The sequence below is a fragment of the Phaethon aethereus genome (genome assembly GCF_964289735.1).
Source record: "Phaethon aethereus genome assembly, chromosome: 3".
Lineage (NCBI taxonomy): Eukaryota > Metazoa > Chordata > Aves > Phaethontiformes > Phaethontidae > Phaethon > Phaethon aethereus.
In genome coordinates, this window is record NC_138576.1 from 69,670,214 (window position 1) to 69,689,030 (window position 18,817).

At 39.3% G+C, this 18,817-nt stretch overlaps 1 protein-coding gene across 1 annotated transcript in view; it reads right to left on the reverse strand.

Annotated features, from left to right (window-relative positions):
• TULP4 (TUB like protein 4) overlaps positions 1 to 18,817 on the reverse strand; it is a 124,392-nt gene that overhangs the window by 51,985 nt on the left and 53,590 nt on the right. The window lies entirely within an intron of this gene.

Consider the following 18,817-nt stretch of genomic DNA (forward strand, 5'->3'; position numbering starts at 1 on the left):
AACCGTTTTGCCATGGCTGTCAAGAAATGCACAATCTCTCACCGTCAGGCCTTTTTGGAAGGCATCGCACAATTTCAACAAAAAGATACTGCACACTGGATTTCATTACAGAAGCAGCACACAGGAGGCCCCGTACAGATCATCCAACACACTTTCAAATTATTTCCCCCATCATAATCTCAGACTGTCAGACTCTACGTCAAATCATCACCTCTTGCTGACTTCCAATGAAGTTGCATGCACCGGCATCAGATTGAATTTGAATTCTCATATCAATAGTGACATGAAAAAAATTTCGAGAGTCCCAAATTATTAAAAAAATAGAAGTTTCATAGAAAAAGTTGCTTTGCTACTGAGTGCAGAAGGAATACAAAGCAGTTTTAGGCTCTTCTGTCCACGTTAGAGCTATCTGGGCTTTTCTGGAGAATATAATCAAGTCTAAACCTAACAAATTGCCCTCCCATTTCTAACGAGTATCAATTTAACAAACACAGTAGCTCTTGAGACTTCAGTATAGAACTGAAAAAAGCATGTCATCCTAGTGCTTGAAGCAGAAATTAGCTGTAAAACCATTTACCTTCTGCTAATGACTTTTTCTTAAAAACTTATTTCTAAATTAGTTTTATTACAAAAACGTGCAGATATATACAGGATGCTTACGTTTATATACAAGGAGATTCCCCTCAGTTACTTTATAGAAACACAGCATATGCAAAGAACACATATATTCAATAGTCAAGCAGTAGGGTGTTATTTTAATTACTTAATGGGCATCCAGCTCTAACGATGCTTTTTCATAAATCTAAACAGATAATTAACCATTTCAAAGAGAGAGAAAGAGAAGATTTTCCTGAAATATATTTTGCTGTTTACAGAGATGGACCGATGCTCCTAAAGATTCCAGTCCTAAAATGAGCTCTGTGTAGACAGAGCCACCACACTTCACAACAAAATCATCAGTAATTTTCAGAATTAGTATATAAATATGCATATCTGAAACCTAAACTTAACAGCTGAAGACAAGATGATCTTACACTTATTTAGTGAGTGCTACACTTATTCACAGAGTGTCAAGGGTCAGAACTTCAGAACGTGGACATCAGTGGAGCTCACCAGCCTGAAGCATCAACACCTGAAGGATTAAACAGCTAAAAGATAACTTTCTTTTGTGCATATGTGAAGATGATGGGGAGAAGTGAGTATGACAAACCACCTCTCTTGTTAAACAGCTAAGCAGAATCCCAGTTGAGATCCTGCAGAAAAGCACTTGCTTCTGCTTGATTATAACCTCACAGCTGCGCTCCAAGTCGCAAGTTCTGTCTCCAGTCAGGCGGATTATTATCATGCCAGTAGACGGATTGGGTATCACACATGGTTTGGCTGTTTTGGGGGCGTTTCTGAGGAGCAATAAATATAATATTCCACCATAAGCAGCTGTACTTTGGTAGAGGTCTCACTCTAGCCCTTCTGTCTAAACAAGAAGAGCTCAGATTTGTCAAAATTTTGTTTTCCCTTTGGTGTAACGTGCACAGAGCCGTCACTTCATCCACCGAGGCAAAACACACCGATGATGTACCTGTACTTGCCAGTAATGCCTAACAGTATTACAAAACAAGTGAAGAAAACCCCGTAAGTAACACAAGGTAACACTGCAAAGCCTTCATCTTTAAAGGCTGGGAGCTGCTAAGGCTAAGGATGACTATTAATAGAGTGGAAGGTACTTATCACCACTGAAAATCAGATGTTTAATGCTTAGACACTGCCCATGTTGGACATTTCATAAATGATACTGAATAAACTGCTACAGAAAATTTAGGGGGAAAAAATGAGTAATAGTTCAAATAACACATTTTTTAACTAACACCATCAAAGGTCCTACTACCTGTCTTAAAATTGCCCCGTTTTGCCTAGCAAAGATTTGAGACGAGCATATGATTTCATAGATCTGACACAGCGGCTGACTCGATAGGAATTAGAGGCAAAGTGAGAACAGTTACTCTGACACAGCCTGTCTCTATTTTATATAGGAATCTTGTTAAAACTTGAAGATACTTTTGATTCAAATTCTGTACAACCTGTCTTTTCTTTGGATTTGATAAAACATCCAAGAAATCATTTGAAGATAAACAAGATTAACCACAGCTTCCCTTGTTCCCTCCATCCCAGTCAGATAAAAATTACTAACTCCAAAATAAGCTTACTGCTTTGTAGTCACAAATGAAAGCGAGACAATGATTTTATACACCTTCTGAGAACATGCTCATAAGGAAGCAAATTTGTAATTCGAAAATTCAACTTCCTTAAACACAGAGTGAATGTTGCCCTTTTATGAAGCAAATTTGTAATTCGAAAATTCAACTTCCTTAAACACAGAGTGAATGTTGCCCTTTTATGAGGTCATTTTAAATGATGACCATGTTAAAGGTAAAAGATGCTTCCATCATTTACATTTAACATGCAACCACAGCTGCTTTGAGTATTTCCAATTTCATTTTATTTCATTTTTCATAACATACTGAAGCAGAGATAAAGAAAGGAAGAAAGATTGTCCCAAGTATTAAGATGACATCTGGCTTTTATGTTGGCTACAATATAAAGCATATGAAAACATACCCCACTGATAGCGCACTTAAATAATGCATAAGTTTGAATTACCCCTTTGCAAAGCAGACTTTTATTGCTAACCCAAAAACGCAAAGATATCATTACTTTCACTAACAGCTTCAACTCACAGGAGACCCATTTTTACTTCTGCCGTTATGGTTCTCTGCTTCCTACTCAGCATCTTCCCCCAGGTACTGAAGGACTAAACTGTTTTATCTTGTATTGAAAGCACAAAAACGTCGGTGTGCCAAAGGAAGTTTTCTGTGGACTATTTGTGGTCCACACAGCCTTTGTATATTGTCTAATTATTTTGGTGTGCTTGTTGTTTGTTTTTATTAAATACCTATAAAAATCATAAATTGTGCTTGCTCTACTCTAGAAAAATTCTGTATCACATGCATTAATCAGCTTCTAAACTGCTATCTCATATAGGAAATTATCTCCCATGAATAAAACTTGAAGGAACTCTTGGCCTAATATATTAAGTACAACGTAAAGGCCAATATATCACTCTCAAACAGGATGCTTTCCATGAAGTTCAATGAGCTTTTGAATCTTATGTTTTCTTTGAGCTCCTTTTTATACAATGCATAGTGGTGAAAATTTTGTTTCAAAAGTGGAACATTCAGCATCTTCAATAGCTATTTTAATTGTCAGCTTCATTATCAGAATTAAATTTAATTAATCCTAAAGCTGCTAGAAACTCTCCCCAAGAACTGACTGCATACTATAATGCTGCAAACACAGCAGAACTGTAAAAAAACAAAATCTTTAAAAATTATTTTCATCACAAATTAAGGATATGTGAGGACTTGTTATCCTCAATGCTAAAAACTTGTTGATGTATAAAATTAAAAGGAAAAATATTCTTAACTTACACTTGGGAGATGAACCCGTGCATTCACTTTCCAGTACTACAGACTAATCAAGAATGAAATAATTGATAACATTTCTCAATTAAAAACGTTGTGCAAACATAAATTATAGTTTATGAACCTCAGTTACTTCCCTGTACTTCTCATCTTCGCAGATGCTCCATTTGGAAAAGGCCTTGTCTTGTGGCAAAGGAAACATCTGTATTATTCCAATTGAAAAAACAACGGACAATTATTTTTTTTTTTTAAGATCACTTAATTATAGTTTAAAATTTCCATTTTCCTTCACTCTAACACTTTTTGGTCCACTACTGCAAATAACAAAACAAAGTCTAATCAGTCTCTGGCCTGGAAGATCGCCAAGTTTCTTAGAAAGACATTGCCACAGGAAGACCATCATGCAGCTAGCAACGTTATTTATTAAAGTCTTAGACAAGAAATTTTGAGTAACTGCAATTTTTGGAGTAGCAAATATGTGATTTATAGCAAATGTGACCTCTTCCCAACAGAAGCCAGCTGTTGTGTTTAAATTCATTACGTGCTGTTGACAATTTTTTTTTTCACATTTTCTAACACAAGACCACTAAAACCCAAAGCATTCTGAAAGCTTTTGTTATCCCTAATTTCACTACAGTTTTTGAAGGAGATGAATGAAAGACAATAGGATACCAATCAGTCTTACAAGAGCAGACGTCCTTAATCTAGAATACCATACAACAGTCATTACTGAAATCTTACCTCTGTAGTTCCTAAAACATACAGTACATAATTGCTATAGAGGCAAGGGACAAACATCTAGAAAAAATAAACAAGTAAATAACTAGGGCAATTAGTTCCTAGAGTTCTCTACCAAATTTAAATAGATTTTATTACTGAAAGGAAGCTACACCACACTGTAGTGAGTCACAGTAAGTAACTTTTTTCCCCGGAGAGCAGACATATGCTCTAAAGATAGAGGTCTTCTCCAACCTTCATTTTCACATACGCCATGGAGATCTGCTTGTAGATGGACTATGGCAGCAATAGAGAGTAGAGAATACTCGATGGCAAATATTTGATTACAGCACAATTTGCTACACATGGAAAGCCACGTTCCTTTCTGTAGCACAAGCATTTCTGAAATGACAAGTGAACTAGGCATCTTTGCAGGGCGCGCAGGATTTAATGTGTTATAACTCCATTAAGCATATACAACATTAAACATTCTATGCAATTGCTGGTCTTTGTTCCCCGCTAATAAATCATATTACAGTTCTAATGCTATTGAAAGTGCTGGTATGAATCCACCTTCCAAGCAGCGATGGCAGAAGACCTGACTGTTCCTACAACAGAAATAGAAAAACTAATAAAGAAGATTAGGCTATTGCCTACCATAGCAGAGTACAGGACTCAGCCTATCTGAATGCTGCTTCCAATCCCGTGCTTTTAAGAAAGTACTTAGTTTTTTTATGGAACATATAAGGGTTGAAACAAAGCATTGGAAAAGAGGACTGGAAAATTTACTGAGGATCATTAGGCATCACCTATTTGCTGTATCGAGCAATCCTGTTATGCAATCCCCTAATAAGTAGACTGATTTTCACTCATGGTTACAAGTATAGAGAAATACGTGCATATGGTACATGCAGCACACCAGCACACATTATAGTGTATTACTGGCAAAAAAGATGAAGAGATGTGTAAGTATATCTAGCAAAGAAAAAAAGATAAGTGTACAGTGGGGAACAGAAATGAAACATAAAAGTAAAGGGATCGGAGAAACCAATAACAACCTTTTCTTGCTAATACAGTTTAGTGTCTCTCTCTACATAATATATAGAAATACAGATATACAAGTATAATGTGTATATGCATTACATACATATAACATGAGTGTGTGCATGAACACACATCCCTATCAAATCCTTGAGGAAACTGTGCCAACTTTGTACATATGTTGACTTGAAGTTAGTTAAGTAAAGCCAATTTTTAGAACAAAAATGTAATTTAAAAGGTGCCCAGAATAAGCAGTAGGGTTGCAGTTAACAAGCTGTTGCTTCTCACTATACTTTATCTATAATCAATGCTTGGCTCTAAGCAGTTCTGTGTATGTCTAACTCAATGAAATGTACAGTAATACTTTTAAATACTAGTATTTTTAAAATAAAGGCTCTTCAAGCTTCTTCTAATTTCTCACACTGCAAACAGACTGTTTGCAATTGTTCTTACTTTAATCTTCACTTATGACTTTCATTTCTTGCCATGACAATAACGTCAGGATAATTCTCTCCATTCGAACTAGTTCAATCATGCAGACAAAAGAGCATCACATAAGTATTTTTCTTACTAATAAAACTAGACAAAAAATCAGTAGATATGGTAGACAGCTAGTTTGCCTCTCGTGGGGTGGCACACCCATCTTGCTATCCTACTTGTCTTATATTGCATTCTCTAATGATACAGTCCCTGTCTCTCCCACACCCGCAGAGCTTTGAGTTTTTGTTTCCAGAGACATTACAGCTGGATGGAAATGCTTTATTTGCATACGGAGCTGCCAGTTTCCAAGGTATAATACCCATCAAGGAATTATTATTAAGAAGAAACTACTACTATTAACAACAAACATTGTGCTGCAGCTAAAGAACGACAAATTTATAATAGTCAGCGTCTCCATTTCTTGAGAAAAACCCAACTCACAATAGGGGCTGCACATTACATAGTGGGTAGACAAAGGGCAAACAAGTTCTTAAGAGACAGAAAACACTATTCAAACTCTTTGTTTCTTTAGTCTGAATGGTAAGAAAATGAACTCTCTTCCTGGAAGGACTGGAGTAGCCTCCAGATACCTTGGGGATGATGTCCTTCAAGAACCCTTACTCCTGCCGCAGGAGAAGCTGTGGCCACTGGCGAGGTGTGCGGACGGCAGGGCAGCTGCTCGCAGCCCCTGGCGGGTACGGCTGCTGCCACGGGCAGCGCTTTCCACTGCCACTCGTACACTGGAGATCTGCCGCTTTATCCCAGGATCCTACTTTTTCTTTGAAAAAAGTGTACTGCTCTGCCAGCAGCTGCCATCTTGCTGCTTCTGCTCTTTGAAAAGGAGCTTCAATTTCTATATATACTATTTAAACCAATGTAACAACATTCTTGCGAGAGATGATACAAAAGATACTAACCTCAGGGTTTTAAAAACACCAAAAAAATCCATGCAAGGACCATATTTGAATAGTCTTTTTTTCCTTTTTAATTGGAAATGTGGTGTCATGGTATAACATTATCAGTAAGCTAAGCATGACATCTGTGTCAGTTGGGGGCCTAACCTTGCGGCAAATGACATTAGAGGTACGGCTGGACCAGCAATAAGGTGCTGACCTTAACAGACCTGAAAGGTCCAGGTCCAGCTCTGTACCTTCTTCTGACCACAGACTTCTCTGTGGCCTTCATGTGAAAACCTACTCTAAGGCAACTACATCCCTAACTCAAACACCTCAGGTAAGGGTCTACAGGTAAGTACAATGTAGGGATACACCAGAAGCTCTGTGCCATTGTGTTCAATACGCTTGCTCTAATCTTCTTCCCCTTTCTCCTGGCCATTTGATTTCATAATGCTTAGAGCACACACCAGGCTGACAAAGACTCAGATCATCTGCTCAGCTGCAGAAAGAGAAAAGGCCAGGTAGGAGCAATGCAGTTTACCAGCAATACCCTCTGAGTAGGCACAGGGAAGGTAATCATTCACCCAGCACTCACTCGCCCTCCCTGTGAGCAGCTGGTACCCTCTGCAAGTAATAGCATGGTTGCTTACCTCCTTGGAAGTGTGTTGATGCTCCCCAGCAAGTTTTGTCTATTTGCTTCACAGAGGAACACCACACATGCCTATTTTTAGAAGGTATCTTGGGGTTGGCATCCAACCCACCATATATACCTATCTTTGAAAGGTACATACAGTTGGCATCCAATCCCCAATGGAAGGCAGTGTGACCTTTAAAAGCTCTACGGGATGATTTTAGCAAATAGGCAACTGCAAGAAAAACTTGTTTTGATAGCTACTTTGAGGTGGGAATACACTTAGTGTGAGTAAGATGTCGTCTTAAAAAAACCTAGACTGTCAACATCTCACTGAATACATTTAGGAGCCTTGATAGTAAACTGCCAAGGCGAGGACTCAGAAAGGCTCTAAAGCTTTACAAATCTCCTCACATTCTGTAAGTCATACACTTCATTGTAAGAGATACAACCCCCAAAGTCTATTGATCCCAACGATCTGCCATGTAACCATTTTATATATTCACAGAACACAAAATATGCCATCTGATCTCTTACCTTAGAGGAAAGCATCCCCAATACCCCTCACAGGTACCAAACAAGAAGCGTTATGCTCCTAGGAATGAAGCAGCTTACAGGGCCAGTTCCAAAGAATCACTCTTTTCACTCTGGAATCACCACGTTTAAATGTAGCTTCAAAGAACTACAGTTGCAGGGGACATTTAAAAAACCCTAAAGAAATTAGCTGTATCCAATGTATACTCAATAAATGTGTTTGGGCATCTGAGGATCTTTGATGGGTCACTTGTCAGAACTGGAAGTTCCATGAGAGAAACAGAAATAACAGGCAATATGAACCTAACGTGGATGACAAGATAGTGGCATCTGGCTACCAGCTGTCATTTAAGTTTCTTAACTATTCCTTCAAGGTCTATTAAAGAAAATAGTTGGGCGTAATCTAAAGGAAAAGGATTAAGGTATGAAAAGAGCGAAGGCCTGAAGTCAATCACCTGTATGCACAAGGTATCTGCACACTATGTTCGTGGAAGGGAAACAGGTGGAGGTCTGCTCATCTCCCACCTCACAGACAATGGAGTGACAGTGATGAAGTGCATGGTCTGCTTTTGACTCCCTTCCTTCACAAGGATGCTCAACTCCCAAAAGCTCTTTCACAGAAAAAAATAACTGTTTCCATGGAAAAATCTTTTTTAGAGTTATGCCATGCTCACTTCCAGTGAGGGAAACTCCTTTACACCATGTACATTACTACCATAGTCTCCTATCAGTGGTCTTCCTGTCCTTCAGCATTCCTGCAAAATATTTCTGTTTAATTGCCCATACATACTCCCTAGAAGTGCAGAGGCAAGCCCAAGTTCACTAGAAATAAATCAAAACTGAATGTTGATAATGATAAGCAAAGGATAAAATAGCACTTTCATCACCTTTCTTTATAAGAAGAAAGATTTGGCTTTCTTCTAGTTTCTGTAGAGATAAAAGCACCATAATAAAGCAAGCAGAGACTACGATTCTACCTCAAGATGAACAACTGTTTTGCCTTAAGATCAAAATACCCAGAACAAAGTAATTCCCCCTCTCTAGAAAATCACTGGTGAGCACCACTAGGAAAGGTCCCTTGCTGTCCATTGTCAAAAATAAGACACATGCAATAACTGTGCAGAGCTGGCAGTTCCTTGGGTTCGAGCATCTATGGTCAAATATTTTCCCACAATAAAAATGCACCATATTTAAAATTCTCCATTATTTAGCCTACATTAAATTAGAAGTGCATGAGCCCAATGCTCATTTCGCTAAGGTCTGACAAAGTTACATTACAGATGGTATAAATTAGAACCATTGTACAACATCCACATTCACTTTTGGCTGTGTAAAAGAAGCTCAGTGTAAATGAACCTCAAGCTTTATAAACAAGAATAACACTCACTGACATCCACCTATGCATCATCACCACATATGAAATCAGAGACCACGCACATCTTTGGTAGAAGTTCAAGGGGGGGGGGAGGAAGGGGAAGACAACCAGCCAAAGGACCCCACGTGAGACAGATTTAAAATTCTGTCTTTTTTTCCTGGCTAAAAATACAGAAAAAATATTGGATGCAGAGACACAGACACCCTGTAGCAAAGCCTGCAGCTTTTACTCTGTCTCTTCTTTTTAAAAATATGCAATCAAGGACAAAATACTGCTCAGAATCATGTATGATATCCAAAATTATGCATCACCAAATAATTACAAAAAAACTCTCAGAGGACACAGAACAACAATAAACATTATTGAAAACCTTCCCTACTCAAAATGAACTAGCTCTGCTCTGCTTTCTTAACAGCAGCTACTTGGGAATTCCTGTAAGTATCTTTCTACCTTGTGAATGCTATCTTCTTTGGGAATACCCCCAGGCTAACGAATTGCTGGAAAAAGTCAGTGAAGTGACTGTGACAGAGGCACTCTCCCATATACTTGATCTTCCCAGTTTGGTGGTTAAAAATTCCTAACCAAATGTTCATATAATAGTGAAATATAATTTTATAACTTTACATGTGTGTATATATATGCACAAGAACATTATTCAAGGAAAAAACTCCATTTTCACTGCTAGGAAACTTTAAAGTAAACTCATAAAAAAGTAATTTTTTTTTAAATAGAACTGTGCTAGTTAACACAGAGAAAGGAGGCAACACCAGTTCTTCACCTTCTGGAGTCTATCCTGAGAAGTGTCAGAAAAATAATGGTCTCTTGTGACCACACATTGAAGATCTGCCCGTCTCAAACATACTAAGTCTGTCTATATCAAATATACCAAGGTAAAAGATAATTTTTTGCTCATCAGATATTCAAATTCACACAGCATGGCAATTAAGTAACATTATTCCAGGTTTCTGAACATCATCACTAGCATTTGTGGTAGACATTTTACAATCAGAAACCGGCTAATGACTCTCTTGATGATTTTACTGGGTAGGCTATAACTTAGCTTGCACGTGCTTTGCTGAAATCACTGTAACAGTCCTCCAAACAAGTCTTATACGGGACCTGACTGCAGCACAAGCTTTGTGCAAGCTTTCTCCACCAAGATGAACTTCATCCTTTAAGAACTGCAGTAAAAACTTGATTTTTGTCAACAACGTAAACAGAAAAGACCCTAAAATTCAGAGGCAAGTGTCAAAAAACATTGTCTAAGCGTGATTATTTCTCTGTTACAATAGTTCAATCTTAATTATTTTTTTCAAACACAAGGAAGTAAAAATAATCCAAACCTCAGTAAGAGCACAGATCAGCACTTCAAATCTATTAACATTTCCCAGGTGATAATAGCTGTGCACTAATCTAATTAAGGTGAGTTATAAGGCAGACTGGAGAGAAAAGACATAGCTGGGTATTTCACTGCTGAAGTGGGACTACTTTACTATCACAAATTCCCAAAGAAATACTCAACTATCGTTATCCTGATCATCAAGTTCAACCATAAGACCTCTGTGTGAGTTACATGCCATTGTAGAACATTTCTGGCCATCTGAGGAATGTCGGTGACGGTAAATTAGTCACAGAAACTGAGAAAAGAAAGCATTTGTGTAATCTTTATTGGGCTGCTTGGACTGTCTTCGTGTGACCCACAGAGACTATACATCCCTAATCCTTTTGTAGGAATGATGAAATCCCACCACATTACTTTGCAAAGGTAGGACATCTGCTTTAACTTCCCTGACGAGGCCACCACCTGAACCCCATGCCTGCCAGCTGCCCCTGAGTGGGTTCATTTATTTATACGATGTTCAGCTAGTGGCATTTAGGGCAGCTATTGACGTGACTGCGTAATTGCAGAGATGGACATAGAAAACACAGTGGAAAATGAAATAGTGTCTCCTTCCAAGGCCAACGATGCCAGGGAGGGAGCGGGCAGTAGAACAGGGAATGCAGAAAGGGCAGCACAGCCACTCAGCACCTGCACCTTGCAGGACAGAAAGGTACAAAAAGATGAATCTAAATTAACAACACAAGTAACAAAAAATCGCAATATTTACATGTAAAACATTTGGTTTAGTGTATTACAATAAATAAGACAACAGATATCTACCAAGAATTACTTTGTTGTTATATATTACCCCCACAGAGGCTCTGACCCAGGCTTGAAACACACCGGCCCACCTGATTTGCAACTGATGCGATACAAACCTGTGACAATTTGAACACAAGCTAAATAAATGCCACACTCCAAGAAATGCCAAAGAGCAGATTGTGAAAATGCCACCCTTGCTTTGGCCAGCTTGCAGTTCTGCGCAGACTGTATTCAGAGCAAACCCCTGTAAGCACTTTCATCTTCATTTCTTATGAAATACAAACTGTACCATGAGGCAGTTGGCCAAACGACCAGTAATTTTACTTGTTTGACTTTTCAGAGAACACAAGGGAGCTATAAATAAGGGGTTCAATCAGTTACTTGGCTAGAAGGATCGCAACAGGCAAAGTGGACAACCCCGGAAAGCACAAATCACTGCTACTCCTTTTTACTGTTGTAGTATAAAGAAGCCTCAACCAGAACAGATCCTCATGTTGTGGGAACTGGCACAGTTTGTGAACAAGGACAGTCCTTGAAGATTTTAGCCTTGAAGCCAAAGCAAAAAGCAGGCTAGGGAAGCACTGCAGGGAAGGCTAGCCCTACAGAACTGTAAAATGGCTGCATTCACTCAACGCGCTTGAGAAGCCTGAACCATAGGTTGGGAATGCAACCCTTTCCATGCATCCTAATGGGATGTAAGGGTCACTGTGAGACTATCAGATCTTTGGCTATAAGGATGATAGGAAAAGCACATCTGACTGCCTAGGACAATACTTGACCTTGACCTCATCTAATGCAAATATTAACAAAGATACTGATTACCTGTGGTGCAGAAAGCAGTTTCCAAGGAACAGAGCTAAAATGTACTTGCTTCTCAGAGAACAAAGAGCAACAACATTCAACCTTTAACAACCCAGCCAGTATATGAACCACAGACTAGAGATGAAAGCTGTCTGATCTGTATCCAAGAGCCTGAGCCAGTTAGCTTATAAGCACTGCATCACTGGAAAGTAATTTTTATATTTTAGATAGTTTATCCTGCAGTTCACACACAAAAGAGAGAGGAAAAATAATGAAAAGTGCACACATTTCTGTTCTTTTTTCCCCCCAGTAAAATCCTTAAGAAAGTTTCAGCAGGCAAAATAAGCAGATGTTTTCTATCCTAAGTCATTTGTTTGTCAACGAGCATCTGGACTATGAGAGAGACAAAAACCTAGTGAAGGAATGAACTGTATTTGGGCAAGCCCGCCTGTCTCTGCACTGCATCTTTGTTATCCAGATATCGTCTCTCTCTTTCCTGTCATATGAAAGTCTCAATGCAACTGGCTCTCCTTTCAGGTTTTCAATAAACGGAGAACTAATCTGGATAGGCACAGCAGAGAAGCAGAGGCAGGTGGCTACCAAATTTTTCCAAAAGTGAAGAATATCCTAAATTAAAAAGGAAACTTCTCTACCATTTTATTTCAAAGCAAAGGTGTTAGTATTTAAACAATTGTTTTGACTTGACAATTTCTACATCTCTGTCAAACACCTTGAAAGAGTTAGCAGGTTACCAACTTGAGAACAACTGTTTCACACAGCTTGCATATGACCAGGTGCCACCCCATCAAGGAGCCTGTCCGTGCCTGTGCTACCAAGCCTTCTACACCAAACCATTGCAACTTTCCTCCCACTGCACAACCTTCTTCCTACTCTTCAGGCTGGCACGCAATCCACGTTTAAGTCTTCTGTTATTATCTCCGTGTATTGGGTATTTCCAGAGAAGGACTCTAGACACACAAGTAGCAGTGTAAATTGATTCTCCCTGCCCTCACTTCTGCCATTTTCCTTACAAACACTGATTTTTTTTAACTATTTATTGACCTGCATAATTTCTGATGCCTTTGGCACACACCCCTCTTTATAGCAACCAGAATAACTAGGCAAAAAGACAAGATTCTACAAGAAATTGTGGAACTTCATTAAAGTATTTAAAACTGTAGCTATACAACATGGATTTAACATAGGTATCATTAAATAAACTGCAAGAGGTTGCCCGTAAGCGCTTACAGGTCATGCTTTTCTACTGCCACGATCCTGAGAAGTCCAAGTTCAAAAGCAGAAAACACTGCCACTGGACATCTCCTTATCAAGCAGCAATGGTATTATTTCAGACTGGTCTGAAGAAAATACTTATTCTATGCACAATATTAGTTTCTTTTCTTTATGATACTTAACAGATTTTAAGATAATGTTTTTTTAACATTCTTAAAGGAGTTTAAAAAGCAATACAAGTAATTGAAGTTTTTGAGATAGTAGATTAAAGGCGAATAATAAAACAAAAAAATGCACACTGGCAAAGCAGAGTCACAAAAACAGTCAGCAAGTACTGGAATAATGTGAAAAAACAAGGAAGGTAAGGCATTATTAAATGTTACTGTAAGTAATAGGATGATATTCAGGAAACTGTATTTTAGCTTAAATATCAAGTAAAGCTTCCGGTAATGAAAGAAATGGTTGAACCATCTTCTAAAAGAAAAGGTGGAATGGAGCCAACACATCATACAAATTTTCACATAGCATTAGAAGGTATATGGCAGGGATCTACTTTTTTGTGTGTGTTAACTGACTACACATGGTTATTGCAATTTAGTGGTTCTGTTACTAAAACATGATTTTCTTATTCATTAACTGAGATATAAGAAAAATAATCATGTTTTATTAATAAATACAACAATATATTCTTTTTTTTAATAGAACTATCATTTTAAAGCTCACTTGAGTACTGAAGCGCTGCACATATACGGAATAAAGACGTATTACTTCAGTATGATAAGTATGTGATAAAAAGAAAGATACAGTCCTGTTTCAAAGGTGAGGGTGAATGATCTGCGTTTTTAGATAGCTATGATCGAAACACAATTTTTGTGTGTGTCTGTAGGCTGGGGGTATAGGTGATGGCTGCCTAGATGGTCTGCCAGCTATTTTCATTTCTGCATGCAGATCTGCAATCAGCCAGTCATTCCAGTAAGTTTTTGCTCTGGGTGTGCTCTTGTTACGCTTTGAAACCTTTGTCTGCTAGCATTTGCAGAGTACAATGTCTTCCTGAAGAACAACAGACGGAGTGAAACGGTCTGGAATTATTCACTTTTTCCGAAAACTTTCGTAACAAAGCAGTGACATCACAAGCATGATGATCAAACAGCTCTATTTGTAAATTATTTTTTCATATTACTTATCAGCTAGTGATCTTGGGGGGGGGGGGTGTAGGCTAACCGTATGAGGTCATTCTGAGTGGATCATATCATAATACAGAAATGAGACTGTCTCCCTTCTCCAAAGAAAATAAGTAACAGAAAAAAGGGAGTCTGAGGGTTAAGGCAACAGATCAGAAGTGTGGAGTCAGAAACAGGACCCAAGGTCCAAGAAAGTGCTTTTCACCAAGCAAAGTCCTCTACCCAGTACCAAAGAGTACTCTGTGGAGAACTCAAGGATACTACATGGACCATCAAGTACCACAACGTTTAGACGCAGGAGTGAAGGAGCCCCGGTAAGACGACTCGTGACCAAGCTCAGTCAGCACAAGGCAGGAGATGAAGCTGAGCTGAGAAGGCTCCAGCTAAGCATCCCCGAACAGTGGAGCACAGGGATCCCACAGCTGCAGCTCAGCCACTGGCTTCCTCACCACCTCCTGTCCCAGGGCCTCAGCTGGAAGGTGGACACGTGGCTCATGGCAATCACTGTCTCCTCCTGCTCTGTGGTCCATCTGTACAGCCCGCTGGCCAGAAGTTTTTCAGCAAAGCTCCGTGTCGGTGCCCACTACATCCTTGCAGTTATATCCGGCTTTGCTACCATTACTATATGGTAATAAATTCAAAGTATGTTTCTGTAGAAAATATCAATGTAAACGTTGTTGTATTCTGTTATGCCCATGTTATCTGTGATGTTGACACCTGCTCAGGCTTCATATGGGCCACAGCAGGGGCACTGTGCCTGACTTGCGACCGTGCTCCCAACACTGACACCATGTACATCGCCAGATCCCAAATTCAGTCTCTGAAGAACTACTTTGTTCTTAACACACTGTTAGCTGAAGCCGACACCTTTGCTGAGGGGAATGAGCATGAGCGGGGAGTCCTGGACAGCATCTCTCAGCAGAGAGTGAGCGCGTGCAGAAGAGGCAGCGACTGAGCAACCCCCGGTGCCCAGCCTGACTCCCAGTCTCACATGATCTTGACATATTAGATTTATCAGTACCAAAAATAAAACCATGTGATGCAGACTCATGCACTGTAGAGTCTGTTGTTATGCAGTGAAACCACGATAGCTGAGATACTGCAACTATGAGCCAGTCATCTAGACTTAATAGTTTGCATTTATGATCCAGTTAACATTATTTTAACAGAAACCATGATAGCCTTTTTATTTTTCTAAAATTCTTTTATTATTACTGCATAGGCATACACACTATTTATTACCCATTGATTTCCTAACACTCTCAAGTATGGTGGGTTTTTTCCATACCATTTTACTGATTCTAATCAGCAGGTTTGTGTTATGCTTGCCATTTGAAGGCCAAATATCAACATTTTCCACTAACGTTTTGGAATAACCTTACCTTCTGGCAATTAAGCAGAAATTAGTTTCTTTTTTTGCATATATAGCTTTTCTTTCTCAAGGGGGTTTGATTTCAAAAGTCCTTTCAAATATTTATCTCAGATGTTTAAGATCTGCAGACATCATCATTGATTATTGTTTTGGGTTTTTTTGAATTAACCTAAAATATCATGACACCTAAAAAGAGTCAGAATTCAGAGAATAACTGTACACCAGAGATGAACATGCTTGTAAGACTGCAAGTACAGTTCCTGAGGAGGTGACTATCAGGTAAAATGGCAGGACTACATCAACTGTCTGTCTGATGTCTGGCAAGTGTCAGTGTCAAATTCATTTAGGGACAAACATAATTTAACTCAACTGAAACCTTAACAAAAATGATGAGCTGCTCATCACCGTGTACACACATACATACCATGTACTCGCATGCATATCCGTGAAAACCACACATACTGGAAGTGCACCAAGGAGATGTGCTTTTGTGGGGAAAAAAAAAAATGTAATCCTTTAGTTTAGGTTTGCCTATTTACTTTAACAGTTTAACTGAAGACATTAGGTAAAGACACCAGTTGCTTATGTCATGCCTTCCAGTCACTGTAAGTGAAATGAACTCCAGAACACAAGCCCAGAAAGTGCTCTTGCTTTAAGGGCATTTTTAAGAGATGAAGATCTTTAATACATGTAATGCACCACAAAAAAGCAACTCAACACCTTCTGTGGGAATTTCCAATCGCATCGGTTCCTGACCTTATTACATTTCTGGATCCTCATACCTGTACGCCACACATCTGTTTAGCCACAGAGCTTGGTGACTCCAAGAGGTGCTGGGAACCACCCCTCCCCTCCCCTGGGCTACTCTGTTCAGCCAGTGCCCGAAAACAGACCATACCACTCTGAATTCAGGCATCACCCACAGAGAATGCTCCTTAGGATCTGAGAATCAGAACTAATTCCACACCTTTTAAACAAACATTATATGAATTACACCACTGAAATCCTACCTATCACTTTACGTTAGGAAAGAAGAACAACCAGCAAAAGAACAGAACGATATCCCTCACAGCTAGAGATTGTCATAAAATCTCAGGTGTGAAGCTTAATATCCCCTTCAAAATTTGTCAGCATGGATTATGGCAGCCGTAAATGTTTCTGATATCCATTACAATAACCTTTTAAAAACCTTGTTAAATTCTTCAGCCTAACAACTTACTGCCATAGTGACTTGTATAACCTAATCACAGAGCTGAACAAGAATTTCCTTTTATCAGTTTTGGAATTTGCAAGCTTCTGATTCCTCTAAATATCCACTTACTTTAGTACTTTAAGACAAGGAAAACAAAAAGAACCGCAATCTACCTTCTCTATTACCATTTACTAGTTTATACAGTTTTAGCACATCTCTTCTCTGACTCATCTGCTTTCTAAGGTAAACAGTCACAATTTTATTCAGCCTCTCTCCAAACCCAAGATTTCCCCAATCCTTTTTCAGCTTCATCTTGTGTTCCCAGAACTCCCACTAACTCTCAAATGCTATTTTTAGGTGAGATGAGGGCGTTCTTGATATATCAGCTTTTACTTTTGGTAACATTCTCCATGCTATTCTTTATTACTTTTCCTATTCTTAATGATATGTTTTCAAAATTACTGGGATTTTTTCTTTTACTACTGTATTTTTCAAGTCAGCTGCATACCGAGAAAGAGTGTGCTGTCCTCAGGTCCAGGTCTTTCCTCAACGGAGGTCTCCATGGAGGGATGTACGACCGACAACCTCACAGCTCTCCACGCTCAGGGATCGGTGTGGGATGCTGACTTGTAAATCACTGTAAGTCAGTAGGGAGTAGCGGGGTTTGACTCAAGCAACATGCTTATCTTCAAAAGCAACCTTGATGAGTTGCAGTTGGATGGTCTCACAGTTAGTTGATCGCCTGGCAAAGGCAGGCAAAGGTCTCCCAGCCCAATGTTGCTACAGCAAGGCCACAAAGGCCTCCATACATCTGCACTGAATTCCCCCTCCCCATACTGACTCATCGGGCCCCACCGACCCTTCAAAATTGACAAACACTTGCTAAGAGCCAGTCGACACACTGTCGAGTCCCACCTCACCATAAGTATAAACCTGGCATTTAGAATCCTCCATTTTGAGAATGAGAACTCCAACTACTGGACGGGTTGACAGGCCTGGACCTCTCTCCTCCCAAAGCAGGTAAGATTTGTGCCTCGAACTACGTTGGATGTTTTCCAGGAAAATATGGTTAACAGAAGTGCTGAACTATTAACTTGAGCTCAATTTTTGCAGTAAATGTATTGATCAATGGCAATTCCAAATGTTTTACATCTGTTGCCTTAATGAATCCTCTATCTTTTCAACTTTGTGAAGCTATCTCACTGAAAGTTTTTGAGAGAGCTCTGACAGGCAAACGTTGATCTTGGTAAGTGGCTACACACACAATCCTTTAGACATGAACCGTTGACCAAGTGTGGGATTAAGACTGGACCTAGCCACACCCAGATCCCTCTCTGAGAAGGAGTTTAGAAAGCAAGGGGGTCCTTTCTGAACCTCATGACTGAAGGAGAGGGCTTTCCCACCCAAACGTTACTGTTACTCCTAATGCAACAATTAGACACCACTTAGACACTTCTCAACTCTGCCTTTCAGCAGGGCTAGCAGGGCTGGAACAACCCCATACCAGTGTGGCTTCATGTCTCTAAGAACAGAGCAGTCCTCAGGAGTTTTAAGTGGGGATATATCAACATACCACTGTTAGAAGGTCAAACCGATTAATGTGCCTTTTGCTTCTGTCTCCAATACAGGTTTTGAGTCGTGCCAACAAATTGACTCTGATCTTATAGTACCGTGTTTCTTAATAACCATCTGCAAAGGACAATGAAACTTTCAAAAAGTTTCATCAGTTAAATCAAATGATTTTC